This window comes from Oreochromis niloticus, linkage group LG4 (genome assembly GCF_001858045.2).
Source record: "Oreochromis niloticus isolate F11D_XX linkage group LG4, O_niloticus_UMD_NMBU, whole genome shotgun sequence".
Taxonomy (NCBI): domain Eukaryota; kingdom Metazoa; phylum Chordata; class Actinopteri; order Cichliformes; family Cichlidae; genus Oreochromis; species Oreochromis niloticus.
In genome coordinates this window covers 11,386,669-11,408,999 of record NC_031969.2, presented here as the reverse complement: position 1 = coordinate 11,408,999, position 22,331 = coordinate 11,386,669, and the positions used below count along the sequence as shown (strand labels likewise).

Here is a 22,331-nt window from a genome sequence, read left to right as displayed (position 1 = left end):
GCTTACGTCACTGTCATGAGACGTTCTCGCAAAAAATCACGGTTTTAGTAACGCAGTAACGCAGCATTCCTACGTGAAAGTAATGGTAATCTAATTACCGTTTTTGCAAGAGTAATCCCTTACATTACTCGTTACTTGAAAAAAGTAATCAGATTACAGTAACGCGTTACTGCCCATCTCTGGTAGTGATCGATGTAGCGGTTCCGAATGACAGCAATATCAGGAAGAAGGAACATGAGAAGCTGGAGAAATACCAAGGGCTCAGAGAAGAGCTCGAGAGGATGTGGAGGGTGAAGGTAACGGTTGTCCCAGTGGTAATCGGAGCACTAGGTGCGGTGACTCCCAAGCTAGGCGAGTGGCTCCAGCAGATCCCGGGAACAACATCGGAGATCTCTGTCCAGAAGAGCACAGTCCTGGGAACAGCTAAGATACTGCGCAGGACCCTCAAGCTCCCAGGCCTCTGGTAGAGGACCCGAGCTTGAAGGATAAACCGCCCGCAGGGGCGTGCTGGGTGTTTTATATATATATATATACAGTATATTTGCATTTACACAAGTATGACAATGAAGAATATGAAATACCCTCAAAACTGTCATGTCTCGTTATAGCCTGCAACATCAACATCTTCAGAAAAATTATACTTTGTATGCAGAAATATATTTTAATAACTAGATCTTCAAAGTAAAATGACATGAAGGACTTACTGTTCTCATCTTTATCATCCACAACCCTCTTTCTTTTCTTCAGGCTAATTCTTCCATTTTTCTTTTCGTTGTCCTCATCTTTTTTGCTAGAAAGTCCTGGGCACAGATTTTTTCTCTCCATATTTTATTTTTCACTATTAGATATCTCCTTCCTAAACAGACTTTAGGGAAGAAAAGCTATTTTCAGCTAAAATAACATTCTTGAATGCCTTAAATTAATTACAGTTACAATCATAAAAAAAAGAAGAATACAAAGATGAAAACTCGGTACTTTTATCTATATTATCCATATAGTTTAGCCGTTTAGACTGAACTGCTATCACTATCCAAATAAGCAAATCCGCTGTATACATATATGTCCCCTATATATAGATGTGTGTGGGTGTGTGAGAACGGAGAGTTGAAACACAGGAATAGGGACATGATGTCCTCGAACAGGAAAATGAAACTTAACTTTTCAGTTACGCTGAAACAATAAACACTCTCAGCCGTTGAGGTGTGTACATTGATTTCCGGTAAAGACGGCAGGTTTTACAGGTAAAACGATTTAAAGTGACACTTACAGTTGCTATCTATATATGGAGAGAAACCACAAAACGGCTGCATGTATGATATGATTTACAAATGTGTATAATTTTGAGACAATTTTCACACTGCCAGATCTGCAAACTTAAGCTGTGTTCATGTCCCAGTGTAAAACTGCAACATCTGATTTTCCTCTGTATACCTGCCTTTTGTTTATTCATTTATTCAAATAAAGTGATCGTCCCTTTTTCTAAATACAGCAGAAAATGTGATTTACCAATTACAGACAGTACACACCAGCATATATAATAATCTGCTGCTACATGCTGGACAATCTCTGTTCACCTGGTCAGCACAAGGAAAGAAAAATATTTCCCCACGACTACGCAGATTCAGTTCAGGTTTAGTTCATGACACTGGTCCTGATAGTATGGTCTGGAGAAAAACAGCATTAGCAATTTGAAGTTATGCCTTTGTGGTCTAATAACACAGTTTTTATTATTTTATTTCAGGATTTTTTTAGCCTTCCTTTGTATTTTGTCATTTTAAAGCTATCAACACAGATAAATTTTGAAAAGCCTTTTTTTCAGAAACATGCACTGCTCATATCTGCCATTTTTTATATGAGATAAATGCATTTTCTATTAGCTTTTAACATTTTAATCTAATTGTAAATGATTATATTATTATTGTTTTTTTACAGACTTAGAATACTGAACAGATTTGCTGGTCACAACAGACTGACAAACAGCTTCTTACCCAGACATGTAGACTCATTTTGTCAGGGTTCCTGGGTCGGTGACCCAGCGTTTTCAGTTCATGTTCTGTTTTCACCACTCCTGCCATTTCCTGTTTCATTATGTTCAGCTGTGTATTCGCCTGTGTCCAATTATCGTCATCATCCAGTCTGTGTATTTAAGTTCCTCAGTTTTACCACTTCTCTGTCGTGTCATTGATGTTCTCGTGAGGTTGTGTTGTCGTTTCCGCCCGCGTTCAGTCCTTCAGTCATTCAGCCAGTCATCCAGCCAGCCAGCCATTGCCTACCTCTGTCTGTTTGTTCACTCCATCGGCAATAAACACCAACCTTCACCTACCTACCTGTGAGTCCAGCGTTTGGGTCCTCCTTCTCTCATCCGCGACACAAATCCTGACACATTTACACACATCCCCTCCCTTCGCTGAATTGCTGATAACACACTTAGCACTTTACATTCACTTTGCATCCAGGAATGCAAAGTGCAAACTGAAAACTGAAATACACTATAGGGACAAAAGTTCTGCTCCACCTAAACATTATTCCTACAGGAACTGCTTATGACATAGAAACCCACCTCAACAGTTTTCATGAAGATGTTAATAAAAGAACAATTCTTATGATTATTAAGGGTTATTATTGATAAGCAAGATTTGGTGACTTTTACACTCTATGCACCTCGGCGACTCCACTCTGTCTGGCACTTTGTGGCGGAGGGAAGAAATTTCACAAAGCACTTGGAGCAACCGTGGCATCCTATTACAGTACCATGCTCAGTGAGCTCTTGAGATTGAACCATGTGAAGGAAAAACTGCCTGGCCAAGCAATGAAAACACCTGAATACAAAGATGAAGACTCTGTACTTTTATCCATATTATCCATATAGTTTAGCCATTTAGACTGAACTTCTATCACTATCCAAACTAACAAATCCGCTGTATACATAAGTGCCCCATATATATATATATATATATATGTGTGTGTGTGTGTGTGTGTGTGTGTGTGTGTGTGTGTGTGTGCGCGCGCGCGTGCATGTATATGTGTAAACAAAGTTACATTCTGTAATTACAATAGCACTGAGGTCTTTCAGCAAAACCATCAGAAACCACAGTAGAGCAAACAGACAGCACGGCTGCACATCAGTTCTAGCAATCATACATCCATTATCCATGTATAAAAACACAACTTGTTTTAAAAAAGAACAGAGAGGCGAAACACCGGAGTAGGGACTTACCTCTGTTGCTGACTAGAAAGCAAATGATGTCCCAGAACAGGAAAATGAAACTTTAAAAATGAAACTCTAAAAAAAAGAAGAATACAAAGATGAAAACTCGGTACTTTTATCTATATTATCCATATAGTTTAGCCGTTTAGACTGAACTGCTATCACTATCCAAATAAGCAAATCCGCTGTATACATATATGTCCCCTATATATAGATGTGTGTGGGTGTGTGAGAACGGAGAGTTGAAACACAGGAATAGGGACATGATGTCCCAGAACAGGAAAATGAAACTTAACTTTTCAGTTACGCTGAAACAATAAACACTCTCAGCCGTTGAGGTGTGTACATTGATTTCCGGTAAAGACGGCAGGTTTTACAGGTAAAACGAATTAAACTGACATTTACAGTTGCTATCTATATATGGAGAGAAACCACAAAACGGCTGCATGTATGATATGATTTACAAATGTGTATAATTTTGAGACAATTTTCACACTGCCAGCATCGACGAGATCCGCAAACTTAAGCTGTGTTCATGTCCCAGTGTAAAACTGCAACATCTGATTTTCCTCTGTATACCTGCCTTTTGTTTATTCATTTATTCAAATAAAGTGATCGTCCCTTTTTCTAAATACAGCAGAAAATGTGATTTACCAATTACAGACAGTACACACCAGCAATAATCTGCTGCTACATGCTGGACGATTGTCTGCTGGGAAAAGTCAATCAGGGCTCGGCTGCAGATGAAAAAACATTGGCGTCACATCACTGTGGATCATCCTCTGGAGTAAATATATGCTAACTAATCTTTGTATATTTTTAAATATAAATACAATCCAGGTAATGTGGAATAATACTGATGTTAATTGACCTTTTCCTAATTAAAGCAGGCTAACATTAATGTTAGCATGGTCAGGAGCTGTTCTGTTTATTTAGAAAAGAAACCTCTAATTTATTTGAGAAATACAGTGGAAACTAATATGTCTCAGTTTTACACTGATGCTGAACATTACATTTGTGCCTCAACTACACAGTAGGCCATGGATATTTCTCTCCATATCCATGTATGGGAGTATGTATAGGTTTCCAATAAATTGAGCAAAAGTCTCTTCATCTGAACAACCTCTGAACCATAATGTGTTTACTCCGACTTAATTTTTTATGTAAAATGAACTGTTGTGACCAGTCAGAACTGGCCTATGATAACTTCATAATCTTGCCTTTTAGTTATTTATAAGTTAACTTATTAACTTGTTTAATAGTAATAGTAAAGGAGGGGCAAGATGTCTAGGCAGGTTTAAATTAATACAATTTATTTAGTTAGTTTTACATTTACCATATTGTTATTTTTTTTAACTAAAGTAATGTTCTTGATCAATTACAGTCACAATCATTAAAAAAAGAGTGACAAGAGTGAATATTGAATTCTTTGTTCACTTGGTCAGCACAAGGGAAGAAATGCAATGTCCATCCAGGAATGGACTTTGCATTCCTGTATGCAAAGTTCCAGGGATAAAACTGAAAAGTGAAATACACTATAGGGACAAACGTTCTGGTTCACCTACACATTATTCCTACAGGAACTGCTTGTGACATAGAAACCCACCTCAACAGTTTTCATGAAGATGTTAATAAAAGAAGAATTCTTATGATTATTAAGGGTTATTATTGATAAGCAAAATTTGGTGACTTTTACACTCTATGCACTTTGGCGACTCCACTCTGTCTGGCACTTTGTGGCGGAGGGAAGAAATTTCACAAAGCACTTGGAGCAACCGTGGCATCCTATTACAGTACCATGCTCAGTGAGCTCTTGAGATTGAACCATGTGAAGGAAAAACTGCCTGGCCAAATAATGAAAACACCTGAATACAAAGATGAAGACTCTGTACTTTTATCCATGTAGTTTAGCCATTTAGACTGAACTGCTATCACTATCCAAACTAACAAATCCGCTGTATACAAAAATGCCCCCCTATATACATTTGCAAAAAAAACCACCCGTCTCGCCCCTGCGGGCGGTTTTATCCTTCAAGCTCGGGTCCTCTACCAGAGGCCTGGGAGCTTGAGGGTCCTGCGCAGTATCTTAGCTGTTCCCAGGACTGCGCTCTTCTGGACAGAGATCTCCGATGTTGTTCCCGGGATCTGCTGGAGCCACTCGCCTAGCTTGGGAGTCATCGCACCTAGTACTCCGATTACCACGGGGACCACCGTTACCTTCACCCTCCACATCCTCTCGAGCTCTTCTCTGAGCCCTTGGTATTTCTCCAGCTTCTCGTTCCTTCTTTCTGATGTTGCTGTCATTCGGAACCGCTACATCAATCACTACAGCCGTCTTCTTCTGTTTGTCTACCACCACTATGTCTGGTTGGTTAGCCACCACCATTTTGTCCGATTCATAATCAGAATCATAAGATTCTGAATTGACCTCATCTTCGTCCTCCTCCTCTGTGATCAAAATTGAGCGTCCAGGCGTGTCAACTGTTTACTTCTGCTGCTCATTTTGTAAAACAGGTGAGTATGTCATATGCAGCTGCAGTGGGTGGAGTGAGTGGTCCTTGAGAACAGAAAAGGTTCTCATCAAAGTCATAACACCTGCATTCTCACTTCAATAAGGTGCGTGTGTGTTTTGTGGTGAAGTATGTCTGTCATGGCTACTGCACGGACTCAAGTGCAGACAGAGTTCTTTGCACACAAAACAAAGTTTTTTACAATATGGAACACCTCAGGACTATATATGTACAGTGAGATAAGAGGGGGTCCATGGCTCCAGGGAGAAGGGGTAATCACTGAGAAGTCTGTTAGATTATGCACCAATGAGTAAAACTGAAACTTGGCTTTAACTCGATATTTAACCAGCAAAATGAAAGTAGTATCAACCCTTTTCTCTGCAATATTATCAATCTTATCTTTTCTACTTTTATATAGAGAATTTTGCTTGACCCACCACACAATTTAGTTGCTAGTTTTAGTTAATTTAGTTGCTTCCATTTTGAAACCTCTTTCTTTTTTGTATAGCCAGCACAAAACAGAAATGCCAATGGAGACCAACCCACTCCACATTTTTCAATGACATGCTTTAACATAAAAAACAATGGTCCAAGGCATTTACATTCAAGAAACGTGAAAAACTGTTTCTGGCTATAATTCCCTTGCATCTTTTAAAATCTTAGACACAAAACTATTAGCAGCAATGGCCCCGTGCAAAATCTTCCATTGTAGATCACCTGACCTCTTATTCAAAGGGGGTTTATAAAAGACAACTTGTCTCTTTATATAGTATCTGTTCTTCCACTAAATTGCCTTTTATTTAACCCTTGAACAGACATTCTATATAACAGTTTTCCACTCAACATGTGAAAATCAGAGTCTTTTTGCTTCACAAGCAGTGGTCCTGTCATGCCTGTAAAATTAATATTCAATCCCAATCCTGGAAGAGGATCTGCGTCATCAGGAATCTCCAATCCACTGGAATAATCCAACAGCATTTCCTTTTTTAAATGAGGTTAACCTTCTAAGCCACGAGTCCAGAATACACCTCGGGATGCGGCTTGATTTCAATCCAACCAAAGATGCTGCTGCTTTTGTGTTCTGAAGGTCTGATCAAGCCACCTCCACATTTTGTCCTAGTTTGAGAACCTCTTTCTCAAGCACTCTTTTCGCAAAAGCAAGTCCTGTTCCATCATGTGCATCCAGCCGGGCCCCAAACAGCAATGGTTCCTCTAGAAGGCAAAACAATGAAAACGTAGGTTCCAAACATAGGTTCCATTTTCCACGTGAAAATGGTCCAAGCTTTAAAAAGGCCTTTATAAAACCTGGGTATGCCATAAGAACATATCATATTACAGTCTAATAAAAACATTGAGGCACCCATGCCCAACTCTCCTATTCTTCTTAAAATAACACTAGTTACTGGTTTCCAGACAACATCTTCTACCTTTCCCATCTTCTGAATAAACTGCAACCTGAAAGCAGCTGCTCTCAAGGTGAACCAGCCCTTGTCCACCTTCCTCTTTGGGCAAAAAAAGCACAGCCTGGGGTATCCAGTGTAAGTTATCCCCCCAAAAATTGGTCAACAAAGATTGAAGTTTACACAATAAGCCAGGGGGTGGCTCCAGACAAGCTAATTGATGCCACAATACAGAAGCAACTAATGTATTTATAATCAGCACCCTCGCTCTATATAACATCTGGGGTAATAACCATCTCCACTTCCCTAATTTCCCCTCAACTTTCCCTGACACCCCTTCCCAGTTCTTGTTTACCGTATCTCCCAAGTGCACACCCAGATACTTCAAACCACCTGGACGTTGCGGGAGTCCAGCACGCCAATCTCCTACTGCAAGAGCCTCACTCTTAGCCAAATTTACTTGTGCAGCTGAAAACCAGCAAAAGTTTTCAACAATCATTCCTAACTTATTGACATCTTTTTGACTTCTAGTGTGGGGATCGGGGAGATATTTTGCTGCTATTGTTTATAATCATCATCATTACCATTGCATTAATAATTAATATTGATATTGCATTCAGATGTTTAAACATACTGGTATCATGTTAACCTTTATTACAGGTGCAGTTATAACCACTTTAAACTGTTGAGTTGAATTTATAATCTTAAATGCTTTTGAATGCTTTTTATAAGGTCAAACTCTGAGTACACTCTGTGGCAAAGTAGACAGGAAGTGCAGGCTTTTGAGCGTGCTTGTGAAAGTGAAACTAAAGCAGAATCTAAGTGTAAGTTACTTTGAGGAGCTGTTTGGATGATGCTATGAATAACCAGGGTATTCAGTATTACTTCTTATTCATTTATATTTTTTGATTAAGCTTTTAGTAGAGGTTCTTGATTAAAACATTTATTCAATAGATTACATATACATAGTTTCAGTTAGGTTATTACACATATGAGAGTGGCTTCTGTCTCTCTGTCTGGTGAGACGTCAGGAGCTAGTCGGCGAGGTGAGGCAGAGTGCATTTGAGGTAATACACAGACACACACACACGCACACACACACCATAGTGAGGCTCATGTTTAGGTAAGAGTTCAAACCATAGCTTTGCAAAGCTTGCAATTTGTTGCAGAACTGCTGCTGATGCTCCAGACGATAAGCGGGCAGGACGAGCGACAGGAAGTCCCTGCCGTCGAGATGGAGACAATGTTCTTTTTAATTGTGTCACAAGTTGTCAACAGAACATTTGTGGTTTTAACTTATGCATGTATTGTATCGGATGACGCAAGAGGGGGCGTCAGTAAACATACCCTGATGCTATAAAATGATTGTCTTGTGTATTTTTGGGCGGAGATCTACAGCTGATGTTTGGCAGTGTACATCTCCCCACGCGTGTTCATTAAAAATCAGCGTTTGACTCCGCCGGACCAGCGTTGTTATTTGGATTTCCTCCTATATCCCTCCTTAATATTTGAACCCTAACACTAGCAAAAACAGTATTATCATCAGCATATGCAGATAGGTTAAAAGGCATGTTAAAACCTACTAAAATAATCCCAGCAATAGAACACCTAACATTATTTAACATTGGTTCAATAGACAGAGCATATAACATACCAGACATCAAACAACTTTGCCTGATACCTCTGGTTGCTTTAAAAGGTTTGCACAAACAACCGTTTATTTTCAGTACACTTTCAATGTCTTTGTGCAACACCATAATCTTGGCAATTAAGTCAGTGCTGAGACCAAACCTTTCCAACACACTCCAGAGGTAACGGTACTCAACTCTATCAAAAGCCTTTCCTTGGTCCAGAGAAATCAGACCAATATCACATCCCAATGAACTGGAGACCTCCAAAATATATCCAGTCATATATATAATTCTTTTACTGCAGAAATTGCTATTAGTAAATTTAACTAATTTACTAATTTCAAGAAAGGTGTGTCAAAATTCCGGCGGAATGTTTGACCGCTCTTCTTTGCAGAACTGGTGCAGTTTATTAAAATTATTTGGTTTGTTGGCAAAGGACCAGGTTTTAAGCATGGTCTTGTTGTTGGCCACTGAAAGTCTCTGATTGAGGTGCAACTTGCTCAGAGTAATTTAACCAAATATCACTGGGAGTGTATGTATATATTTGATTCAGTGTGTATACTTTTCACCCTGTTTGGATTAGAGAAACTCCTGACGAAATTCAAACTTGTACACCTAATTCTTTGTTTGTTTGTAAGTCATTAAAAATGTACAGTCATTCCACCCTGAAAACCCAAAATGACCGTTGTCCTGGGCTGACTTACTCAAAGACCCATTGCATGTCTTGATACTTATCAACCCCACAAACCTCAATTACTTAGCTAAGTAACTCATTAACCCTAGAACACTATCGCTATAAATAGTAACACAATCACTAATGCCGGGTGATTTTTACCCGATATAATATAACCAATAAAAAGTAATCAAATATATCAAAATATGACAACACATGACAAATTAGAGTGGTCTTCTTTTACTTTCAACTGTGCCATGTCTAACAAAATGAAAAAAAACCCTCCTAAAACAAAATAATGACTCTGGAAAGCTGGTCTTTGGTCCACCCATTCCTGGGAAATTTGAGACTTCCCTGGTGAAGGCACAGGCTCCTCGACACGCAAACAGCTGCAGGAGAGAGAAATCATGTAAATGTATTTGCCCGGGTGTAAATCACCCGGCGATAGTGTTCTAGGGTTACAGTTTTTTCTGAATGCTTAAACCCTAACTGTGATTCTTATAGCACAATTTCTAAAACTATCAATATTTATAGCAAAACCACTCACTGAGTTTGCAAAACTAAAAGCACAAACACTGCTTTGCACTCAGTTTGCCATTTTGTAAGACACACTTTGCAGAACTTTAAACACAACTCACTGCTTACACTCAATTACCAAATTTCCAACACACTCCTAGCAAAACTATACACATTTATGGCCATTATTTACACTATTTTGCCAACTGTCTGGCACACTTTCACATGTGAAAACTTTTTTAGATAATTAGTTCACTTTGCAATCAGCCTAAGCACTATGAATAAGCTACAGGTAAGCTCTGTGTGTGGAGTACAATGGAGGGAGCAGGAAGAGTGAGAAGTAGAGGAGGCCGAGGAAGAGGACGTGGAGGGGAAGAAGTAGGATGAAGAGGACGACAAGGACAAGGAGGAGCAAGAGGAGGACGAGGAGGGGGAGAGGAGGACGAGGAGGGGGAGAGGAGGGGGGAGAGGAAGGGTAAGAAGAGTAAGAAATAGAATTGCTGATGACATCAGAGCTACAATAGTGGACCATGTAATCAACCATGGAGTGACGCTGAGGGAAGCTGGCCAACGGGTTCAGCCTAACTCAAGCCGCTACACTGTAGCAAGCATCATAAGGACATTTTGAAATGACAGTTGGTTAGTACAGTCACTTTGCACTAAGACTTGTAGCACTGCCATGCTAATGAGAAACACAACAATAGCATAGATGTAAAAATACTGAAATTGTTACTTTACAGAATTGCTAGACGACCAGATGCTGGGGGCAGAGGAAGCATGTTCACTGCAGACCAAGAAACCCATATAGTCAATATGGTGATTGCAAATAATCCTATACTTGGAAATAAACACTTGTGTTTGTTTTGATGTGTGTGAATAAAAACCAGTACTTGAAATTTGGATCCCTCTATGCTTACGGATCTATGACAAAAGTATGAGCTCAAACTGACATGGCCTACCTTGTGCACAGAGAAAGCAAAAGTCAGATGTGTTTTGTATTCATACCATCAGTGTGCAGTTGCCGCATTGTGTGCTTAGTAGATGATAGCTTGTGTGTACTGTTTGATACGAAAACACCATTTTTACGAAGGTGTGAAGAGTTAATCTAGCTGTGTTCGCTTTTGCAAGAGAACTACAATGTTTTGATAATTGGGTGACAGGTTTTCTTATTTGTGTGTAGAGTTTTGCAAAAATAGCCAATAGTTACAAAAAATGTGCTTAAACAATCAGAAAAAACTGTAAATAACTAACTCACTAACCTAAGCTTTGTAACTTTGAAACTACCTCAACTATTGATATTTGTAAGTTTTATCACACATTTACAATGCTGATGTACAGCTGAAGAGTCTCTTGGTTTTTTGGGTATACAGTTAGACTTGCAATCAGTGATTGGTTTAGCTGTGGTGTAGGGTGGAGATGAGAAGAGTTTAAAGCAGGACGCAGAGGTAGACAAAGCAGACACAAACAGAAGCCTTTATTGCAAGATACAAGTACTCTCCAACCCACTATGTTGCTTACGTACATAGTGTTTATAATCTATCCATATACAAAACAGGTAAGTACATTACCTGGACGATGCTGTTAAAAGGCTACTTCTTACAACAATTACTACAGGTTGGGCAAGGTCCAAAGGAAACACTGTTTCATAACATTTGCATGGTTTACAGATAAAAAGCACCAATATTGTTTATTCACATTTTACAGAAGAAAATATCAGATATTTGTTTAATTACAAAAACAAAGTCAAACATGGTAATCAACAATACTAAAGGGAAACTGAGTATAGCTAAGAAAAAGTACAATGTATTAATGCAGCACACTTCTATGATTATGTAGCTTTTGTCAAAAGTAACATTCCTGCCAACAAACCTCCAACTAACGTGTGTCAGTTTGTGGATGTAAACACAGCAATCTTTTAATTTATTGTCTGCAATGTCAGCCTTACAGAAGCATTAATGCTCATTTTTTAAGTTCCTTTATTTTCAAAGTGTAATACTCTTCTTTTAATTTTAAAACCGTTAGTTGCATTTTTATTTCTTCCCTCTTTAGTTCATCAAGATCCACTGTATTCAAACCAGAGCTGCCCGAGGGCTTAGGTGACAGGGCCTCCATCATGTCTGCACTGCAAGTTAAAAAATGAAATGAGCCAGATTTTGTTAAATTTAACAAAACTATCTTGTTTTGAGAAAAGAAATCTAAATAGTGTAAGCAAAAGTTGTTTGGGTAAGATCTTTAAAACTAGCAAATGAATCTAACCTTTATGTGAAAATCTAAATTAAACACTAAAACAACAAATTTATTTTTGAAAATAGCTTGTTCAAGAAAGCGTAATATTCATCATAGGTTAAGATTTTTAATTAATTAGACATTTTAGACAGTTTTGTCTAATTAAAGGCATACAGCAGTCAAATTTGCTAGTTTTTTTGTTTTTTTTTCAAAAAAAAGTTCAGTTGTGATTGACTTTTCAGTTTTGTTTTTTTGTTTTGTTTTTAAGGACAGACATGACTGGGGGATAGGAAAGGGAGCAAGAAAGATGAAGGAAAAGAAAAACAGATGAGAAGAGGGACAGTGAGAAAGGGCACTTAAAAAGAGAAAGAAGAAAAAAAATCTCCTGGATCACCTGTTGATAGAAAAAGAAGAGAAAACAAGCAAAAAAAGAGAGCAACATAATAAACACAACACTGCATTAATCTAACTAAGTGTAAACAGCAGTAAATACTAAATACTGAATGTTGTTGTGCAGCACGTAGGACCAACAGCGCACAATGTGCTTTGAAGTAGCAGCCAAGAAAGGTGTCTATGTCTATGAACAGTGAACACCCGTGTGCACACCTGTGTTGATCAGCGCGCTTGTATTCAAAAGGTTTCCCCATGTAACAGTCTGCTAGAGGATGTACGAAGCCATATATGAGATGAGATGAGATAGCCTTTATTTGTCAGTTGCAGGTCTTTTGCCCGCAACCGAGATGACAGACCTTGCCGACCGTACATACATTACACAACATCACATTGGGGAGACAGGTCAGGCTAGGTAGCGAGGAAAAAACATCGAAATGTGTAACACAAAAGGATAATACAGGAATGGACAGATATCAACACACCATAGCACAATAAAACACAGACGAGCAACATGGGAAAGAGTTCCAGTGTGTACATCTGATCTGGGACCGCTGCAATCGTTCGACTGCGCCTCCAGCTGACCCGATGTCCACATCAGAGGGGAGGTAAGCGTTGGAGGTGGCGTTGGATCCGGGGTAGGGAGGGTGATGCGTCGGTGAGTGCTTATCAGTATCAGTATATGTATGTGTGTGCGTGTCCAGAGTTCAGCTGAGACAGTGTCCTTCGCCCTGCCAGGCTAAGTAAACAGTCTACCAGCCAACCCAGGTGGCCTTGCATGGGATGGGAAGGAACAGTCTCAACATAGTCGTTATCAGGGATTGTTTTGATCGGCTCCAGCCTTGAGCCCGCAGCTGGCGCCGGAGGGGTAGCCAGATTATGATAGCAATTGTCTTCCAACCAACTCATGAGAATTTCGAGCTGTTTCTTTTAGCACTCCGACACTGGTCCCTCCATCATCCGTTGGATAGCTGCGAGTTTTTCCATGATGTTATTTACCTTCGAATCCGAGATCTTGTCACTCTTTTGCTCGCAGAGCAGATTCTGAGACCTCGCGACCACAGCCAACTGATCCGTGATGTATTCCAACTTCCGCCCATAGTTGTTGATTTGAGCGGATTCTTCCCTGATGTGTCCCAATATCCGCTCAGAGATGTTATTCTGAGTATTCACTGCAGCCGCAATTGCCTCCAAGCTCTTGACCATGTCCCTGTCTGTGAGCCCTTTCTCAAAACCCGCACCTCGTCCCGTCAAGTCAATCTCAGCGGGCAGCTTTGTGGCGGTTTGGACAGCCGGTTCCGCTTTCTTAATTCTCTGATAAGCCAGGGCCAAGCCAGCTCCGATCAGCAAGAACCCTGTTATCATGGTTCCGAATAGGTAGATATCTTCAGCGTCCTCGATCGACAGTCCCGCCAGGCACACGATCCTCCATGTCTGCCACCCGTCCATCGCGTATCCGGCAGGGAAGGTCCCTCCAGGGCACTCTGGCTCTCCCGAGCCCAGACTTCTCATGGAGAAGAGGGTGTCAATAGCATTCAGAGACCAGTTGATCAAATCCATAGTTCTCTTTAGGTTTTAGATACAGACTGTGAGAGAGTGTTCCAGGGTTCCAGTGTTCCAGGGAGTGAAAGAAAAAAAACACAAGACTAGACAAGGACATAAGCAGGGAAGCAGGGAAGATAAGGGAGAGGAGAAAAAGTGCGTCCGCCTCCTCCGAGAGCCAAAGCTGCCCCGTCCCCCAGGGCATGAAGCAGACATGGAGGAGATCCAGGCTCCAGACATCCAGAGGCCCAAGAGTGCGAGAGCCCAAGGAGGACCACCGGAGGGGCATCCGTGCCACCCTCCTGGGAAGAGCTGAGGAGAGCCCCAGACGAGGTGTCACCCAGCAGCCACGGAGCAGAAGCCAGAGGGGACTGCACTGGTGTGCCCGCCGGCTCTGCCAGCAGCCAGCTGTGCCAGAGTGAACCGAGCCGCAGGCCCAGAGGCCGGAGGGCCCCCTGCGCCCCGGAAGAAGCCTGACCGAGCAACAGGTGCCAGGCCCCGCCAAGTAGCCAGGTATGTACCAGTGAGCTGGTACATAACTGGCATACCACCAACGCACCGACCCCTGAGGGCATCAGCCACCAGCAGGGAGTGTGGTGAGGGGAGATAGGCCTCCTACTTTGGAGGGCCTGGGAGTTCCCAGAGAGGTGGAGTCCAAGACCCGACCTGACATATCCGGTTGTTCAGTCTGACGTCACTGGCCGTGTCTGGGCCTAAACTCCGCTGCAGGTCCATATATCAAACGATCACTGTGGCATTACTGAGAGTTGAAAAACTGTCTAAAGTCTTTCATCTTTAATAAAATGATCAGTGTTCTGCTCTACCAGGTGTAACAATTGAGTTTAACATCCAGGCATCCATGAAAATGGAATTTATGACATTTAACGGCGTTAGAAGTTAGCAGGAAGTTAGCTCGCTAGCTTCTATCTAAATACAATATAGCATGTCCTGACTGCGGGGTTTTGGAAAAAAATTCAAACGTACAGCTCTGCTATCACTTCCAACATAAATGAAGACAGAAAACTAAACAGCAGTGACGTTTGTAGGGTTACTGAAGTTTGGCTAGCTGGTATATAATGATGTGCTACGTGACTGCTAGCGACACAGCTATGTTAGCATAACATAAACAAGCTAACTTTTTTTCCACTCGATAAAAGTTAACGTGAGTGTTCTCGGTGGTCAGGAACAAATGTAATCGCATGGCAGGATGCTGTAAAAGGACTAAACTTAAGCCAGGAGAACAAGTGAGATAATTCATCCACAATACGAGGTTAGTCATTCATATACTGCTGCATGGGCTGTGCTGTAGTTACATCGTAAGGTTTTAAAAACTGAGCTTAAATAAATGATTAGCAGTAATAAAAGCCGAGGGAGGTCAACAGTGATCACTGACTGTTTTAGGAGCTTTTTGAGATTAAATAGAAGAAAATACAAAACATTAAACATGTTAACAACACAAAAGCCATATTAAACGCAGACTACTTTAGGCCCGGAAGTAGGATTCGTCACGTCATCACTGAACAACCGGATAGACACAGACAAGGTGCTGCTGCTGGAGAGCAGCAGGTGTTAGCACGGCCCCTCCCGAGAACCCTCAATGTCTACATGGATTTAAAATTGAGAGGTGGGCACCGGCGCCAGAGGTGGGCTTGAATACACAGAGCATGCTCTGGACGTCGTTAACGTGCCACCCTCACAGCCCTATATGTATGTGTAATGAGAGTGTGAGTAATGTGGATGTCTAAGTTGTGGAATAAAATTAAAAAAATGAGACACAGGTGGCCAGAAGGGGACAGGGCGGGGGGGCACCTTCACCCTGGTGACACACCTGCACCCCAAGGCCCTACTTGTGTGGGTGGGTGTGGTGGAGCGGGAAGAGGGAGGCAGTCGGGGGTGGGGAGGAAAAGAAGGTAGGGGCCCAAGCCCCCACGCCTGCCTTGGATCCACTCAGGGGCAGCCAGGCTACCAGGCCAGTAACCTACCGCCAGCACAGACCCTCCCCCAGCCCTGCTGTACGCAGCCACGAGGAAAACACCCTCTAAGAGCAATCAGAGCCACTAACCAGGTTATGACCACAACCCCCGGGTTAAGCCCTCCAGGGATAACGTCCCTAGGGATTCTTCAAACGCCCTAAGCCCGTCCCAACCTCCACATCAACCATAATAGCGAAGGCGGGACCAAACCACAACCCCCTACCCCCGCTAGGTGATGGAACCGATCAAAGGAGCCCAGAGGGATTGATCTAATGTGGTGGCAGAGGCTGTATCGAGACTAATATGATCTATTAGATGGTTTCTGTATTGGCTAGAATAAAGATTATTTTTATTTTTCCAGTTCATGAGGACCGTTTTCTTGGCAATGCATAGGGCAGTAAAAACCATGTGGACTGTATTAGTTTCTGTAGTGACATCATCCAATTTGCCCAACAAGCACACTAAAGGGGAGGTTGGAATTTTACATTTCAGACACTTTGAGAAGTCTTCACATATCCCGTGCCAAAACTTCTGAACTGGTGGACAGAACCAAAGAGCGTGGATGTAAGTGTTTGGTGTATTGCCTTGACAGTGTGAGCAGTTGTTGAAAGATGTAAAGCCCATCTGGAACATCCGATGACCTGTTTAGTGCACTCTGTGTAGTATTTTGTATTGTATTAATTGCAGACTGGGATTTCTATTCAATTTGAAGGTTTTTAAGCATACCTGAGACCAGAAGTTTTGGTCTAAGCTGACTGATAAATCTGCTTCCCACTTTGCAAAAGGAAGGGATATTGATTCATCTATTTTAGAAAGTGTTCTGTATATTTTAGACAATAATTTGCTAGTTTTAAGAATTCTACCAAAACAACGTTTACTTACCCTATTGGCAGATTTTTTCTCTCTCAAAACTAGACAGTTTGGTCAGATTTAAGAATATTTGGCTAATTTCAAGTAGAGTTGGTTTTGCAGTGTGAGAAATAAATGCCATAGAAACAAAACCTTTAAAGACTGTGTGAATAAATTCAAAATATTTGCCTAAACGATATGACAGCTTTATCTTACCCCCCTTCTGGCCTCATGGATTGTAAATCAGCTACTTTGTGGCCAGAGCAGTGAACAGCTTTATGCTCTTGCTGATCTGACACAGCCAGAGGTTCACAGGAAGGACCTGTGATTAGAAAACATATTGGGGAAAAGAAGACCAGAAAAGATCAAAAGAAATAATAAAAAATAAAACAAATGCATGAAATTGGATTTTTTTTCTCTTCTAAATAAAAGCAGAAAAAAATCATGCTAGTGATTTTGGTTTTTGAACAACTCACTCGGTTTGTCTTCAGGTTCTTTCTTAACATTTTGCAGTTTGATTGCTGTGTTCTTTGCCACATCTCTGTTATTTCCACTGACTTCAGATCTTGGCATCTCAGGATGATGTCTAGTCTTCTGTTTCTGTCAAGAGATGTATTCTAAAGTCACTTCTTCAGCTGAGAGTCAGAGAGTGGAAACACGCACGCTGCAGTTTTTACTTGCAAGGGCAGTCACAGAGCGCTCGCACCTGAGAGTGTGGCTCAAGGACTCGCGCTAGGTCACTGCTCTGGTCTTTATTTATATGCAAAGGTAATACAACAGTGCATATAGTGAATACGCTTGCAGGAATGTTGTGCGTATGTGGGTGTGTGTGTGAGCGGGGAAGCGGCCCCTCTTCCTGGTAGGGAGTGAAACTGCTTGTTCAGCTCTTATTATTGCTTGGGGAAGAAATTGATAAAGAGAACAGAACAAGTCTTGTAGTGAACAACAGTCTAAGTCATCAAAAGGTCATCATGCAGTATTCTATCATATGCAAACTTATATCATTAAAAGTTTATACTGACTACTAAGTACAATTCTCCATTGACATTCCCTCCTGTTTGTCACGTATAACTTTTGAGTGAGATATCAGTATGTAACATCTTGTTGTACATTTTCTGTCACATCATCATTAATCACACAAAGTCCTCATGTTCCAACAGGTTGGGGTCATCATCATCATCATTTGTCACGGCTATGTATGCAGCAACAGTGGAAACAATTATGCAGTTAATCATGAGTTTTAGATATGGCAGTATACATGTTACAAAAACACAAAATAAAAGTAAAAATACTCCAACTCCAATAGTCTTTTTAGTACCTGTAGCCAGGAGCCAGTGTAAAGCCAAGAAAACCAGTCACTTGTATCGCTTACATAGTCCTGATTTTGGGCCTGCTGGATCTGTCTCAAGGCGTTCAGGGCGTCAGTCATGTTTGATGAGTGTACATTGTCTGGTATGTAAGTGCAGCAGGTGTTGTTGAAGAGGACGCAAAGTCCCCCTTTCTCTGCTAGTATCATGTCCAGAGCTACTCGATGTTGCATTACTGTGATCCGTAATGCATTGATTTCCTGGTTCTGCTGTTCATTGATTTTGCACGAAGCGTTCAGGAAAAGTCCAAAACGGTAGTCCAGAGTTTCAATCCTCAGCATGTTTTTTCCGGTTCCCACCCAGGGGAACAATGAATGGAGTACTTTCTGTCCGGTAGTCCACATTTTGAATTCCTTGGGTATGTCGCTTCCCCATATTGGGTCATGTGGCTGAATTTTGGGGAACGTTGATCTTCTTTTCCGGCGTACTGTAGAAGTGGTGTTTACTGCAGTCATCCTGAAAGTGTGGTCTGACAGGAAAATGGGAGCACATGTTCCTGTCCAGCCTGGGGGCAGTATGAAATACGCCCGTTGTCCACATAGCCAGGCCATTCCTTGCACCCAGTACGTGCCATTAGATGGTCCAGTCGTGTTCACAGGGGCACCTTCTCCTCCTCCAGTGGTCCGGTTGCAGTTAGTGGTGTTTCCAAGCGGCCTGTTACCTTTGTTTTGTTTATAGCACATGGAGTGGTTCTTCCCTGGGGTTTTTGTTCAAGAACACTGGGAAATGGATGGATGTATTCCGGTTTGTCACATTGATGTTGATCCAGAAAAGTTGATCACATGCTCCTTTATCAAGTCCAACGTCTTCAATGGTGATTTTCTTGTATTCTAACCCTCCTAGAAGGTTGACGTGAAGCGTGTAAATAATAGATGGGTTTGTCTCGTCGATGGGATTTGGCTGTGTTGGAATCCAATGCCAGCGAAGCTAGCGGCACACTTGGCTTGAGTGTTGTTCATGTATTTACCATATAGTGTGGGGTGTGTCGATGTGCTGGGCATATGAGAACAGACATAACAGTCTGTATTTTCCGGTTCTGCCCTGGTCCTGTCGTGGATGTAGCGGTACCAGGCATTATTCATCCAAGGGTGGATGTTGTCTTGTGTCATGTCTCTTAGGTGGGAGTTGTCATGTATCCATCTTTTCTGTCTGCCTAGTGGTTCAGCTGTTTCCGGCATCAGCTGGGGGCCTGTAAGGGTAAGCATCGTAGTCAAGGTAACCAAGAAGGTCCACCTTCCCATGGCTGTGTACAGGTCCGTCACACCCTACTGCTTGGTTACCCTAGAGTTGGCCAATGGCTGGAGGTGGAAGTGCGAGCAATGCTCAATCAGCACTTCACCCCCACCACTGAAGCAACCAGGTGAGGGTGAAACTTTCCCTTACTGGTTGATTTCTGTGAAGGAAGTGGAATCCTCTGGGACCTCAACCTTTTTGCAGTGGCTCTGATGTATCCAGGAGGGTCTCTTTGCTATTTTGCAGGCAGTTGGAGTAGTCAGAAGCACTTGGTATGGACCACAGGACTCGGACAAGGATCCAATCACCTGGCTTCAACTTGCAAGAAATAGGTAAAGAAGAGTATTGCGGCAGTTTATTGTTCAAAACAACTTCTCTGTTTGTCAACAGTTGAGTCATCCAATCTGCCAGAGTGGTTTCACGGATTGATTTATCTAGTGGCTCACTAATAACTGGTAGTGGAAAAGGTCGCCCATGTATAATTTCAAATGGGGACAGTTTGTTATTTCCTTGTGTTATTCTCATCCACGTTTTGACTAGGCCTACACATTCTGGCCATGGTCTGCCAGTTTCTTCCATTGTTTTCCTGAGCCTTTGTTTTATAGTGCCATTTGTTCTCTCCACTAATCCTGCACTCTGTGGATGGTAGGCACAATGGTGTTTTAAACTGAAACCTAGTGCTTCAGATACTTTGCTGATCACATCATTTACAAAATGGGTTCCATTATCTGATCTAATCATATGTTGGAATGAAATGGTTGCATAGACACTTTGCAACTGAGATTGCGTCTGCTTTTTTCACTGGGTAGATTTCTGGCCATTTTGAAAAAACATCCATGATTACTAGAGTGTATTTTGAGCCCTGACACTCATTCAATTCAATGAAGTCCATGTGAATTGTATGAAATGGGTAAGGTGGTGTAGGAAAATGTCCTCTTTTTGGTCTTAAGTTACCTTGGGTATTGTGTTTTTGGCAGGTCATACATGTTCTCACATATTCTTTTGCTGAAGTTTCAAAATTTATAGTGTAAAATTGTCAGTTTATCATAGAGACCATCCCTCAGACCATCCCTCCTGATGAGGCATGGCTCAAACCATGGCTCACTAGAGCGGCTGTTTTGTGTAATGATTTGGGAAGAATGGGTTTTCCTGCTATTTTCATTATGTCATCAGTGTCTAGTGCTGCTCCGTGTTTCAGCCATTGTTTTTGTTCTTTAGGTGGTGCTGCTTTTTGTTCGTCCTGCAGTACACATGGTGGAATGGTGTGGTTTTCATCTGCTGTTAATAAGACTGTGGATGCTATGGCTGCTGCTTTTGCAGCTTTGTCAGCAAAATTGCTTCCCTTTGTAATTTCAGAGTCATCCTTCTGATGTGCTGAACATTTGCAAATTGCTAAATGTCGTATCACATAAGAAGTTTCCTCCCATGTAAACAGATGTGTGCCATGATAAAACCTTTCTCCACACACTAGAAATAAGAAACTAATTTCAACCCTCTGTTACATCTTATTTACTTATTTTATAATCCAGTCATTTTTCCAAAATCTAGTATCAATCAACTAATTTACATATCAGCTCATAATGCGCTAAGTTGACAGGTCAACAGAAATGCACGTTGAAAATATTATCACAAAAAAGAAATTTCCTTCATACAGTAAATTACTTGTGCTGCATCAATCAAGCAGAAAGCATCTCACAATTTATTGTATTACCAACTAAATTTATTGTCTGATTACTGCTTGGTCATACCAGACTCTCTCTCTGTCTTTATTTTTTCTTTGTTTTCACAAACGTTTCACCTATTGTCCTGCAAGCTGGAGAGTTAAATGTCAGCAGTGGATAAATTCAGCATTTGATAACAAAAACTCTGTTAAATTTTCCCTGCTTTAACACCAATGAGAGATATAGGCGCATGTATAGTGTGTGCTATAGTGTAAGAATAGAGAGAAAAACTCTGCAAGCATTATCTCATAGTGTTCACCAATAAAAAAACGAATGTTCATTCTTAACCCAAACAGCAGCAGCAATCGACCTTGATTTTAGTTATTTTTATTATTTTTGCTTAGTATTACTAGTTGGAGAAATGGCATGATACACATTTAGTGTTAAGGTAAATTAATATTCTGTTCCTCAGTTCTACCACAACAAGATGTACATCTACCAGCCCTCAGAAGTTGCAGCAAAGATGAAACCATGAATCCATCCAACAGCTCTTAATAGTAAAATGCATTTGTGCAAAAATACAACAGTAGTAATTCCAACCCTGACCACAAGACACATCATTTCCATTACAAGAGCAGCTTTGTTTGTTTGTTTTCAAAGACTGGCCTTGAATGCCAAATCCTGCCGTACCTCCTCGTCTTTTTCTTCCCTCTTTGATTTTCATGCTTCACAGTCACACCTGAAAGTCTGGAGAGTAAGAAGAGGCTGTTACTCTCCAGAGTGGCTCTCAGGCAGAGGACAGCTGTGACCTGTCACTTATCTCCCTGAAGCTGAACAGTCCTTTATGTGCACACAGAAGCAGTTTAGGGTTCATTGTCTTGCTGAAGAGCACTTCAGCCAAGAAGAAGCCATGCACAGAGCCTCAAGGTGAAAACAATTCAACCTGACCTTTGATAATATTTGAAAAATACTGGTCATATCACCTAACATATTATTTGAAATCATAGATTTCAAGTAATAGACTATACAGCGCTTAAACACCACAGTATGATATGTCAGCAATAATTGATAAAAGAATAAAAAAGAAAGCTGAGGTGACCCATGTGCAATTTATGTTTAATATTTATTTCTAAAATATTTCTCTGTTGGAAA

General features: G+C 41.1%; 1 protein-coding gene and 1 long non-coding RNA gene across 21 annotated transcripts in view; both read right to left on the bottom strand.

Annotated features, from left to right (window-relative positions):
* LOC102081056 (glutamic acid-rich protein) overlaps positions 1 to 22,331 on the bottom strand; it is a 149,753-nt gene that overhangs the window by 15,912 nt on the left and 111,510 nt on the right. The gene's annotated exons all lie outside the window — the stretch shown is intronic.
* Positions 11,394 to 17,531, bottom strand: LOC112846770 (uncharacterized). Its single transcript, XR_003219919.1, has 3 exons — positions 17,395 to 17,531; positions 17,135 to 17,240; positions 11,394 to 12,060 (listed from the first exon to the last, which is right to left on the bottom strand). It is a non-coding gene; the product is annotated as an uncharacterized LOC112846770 (long non-coding RNA).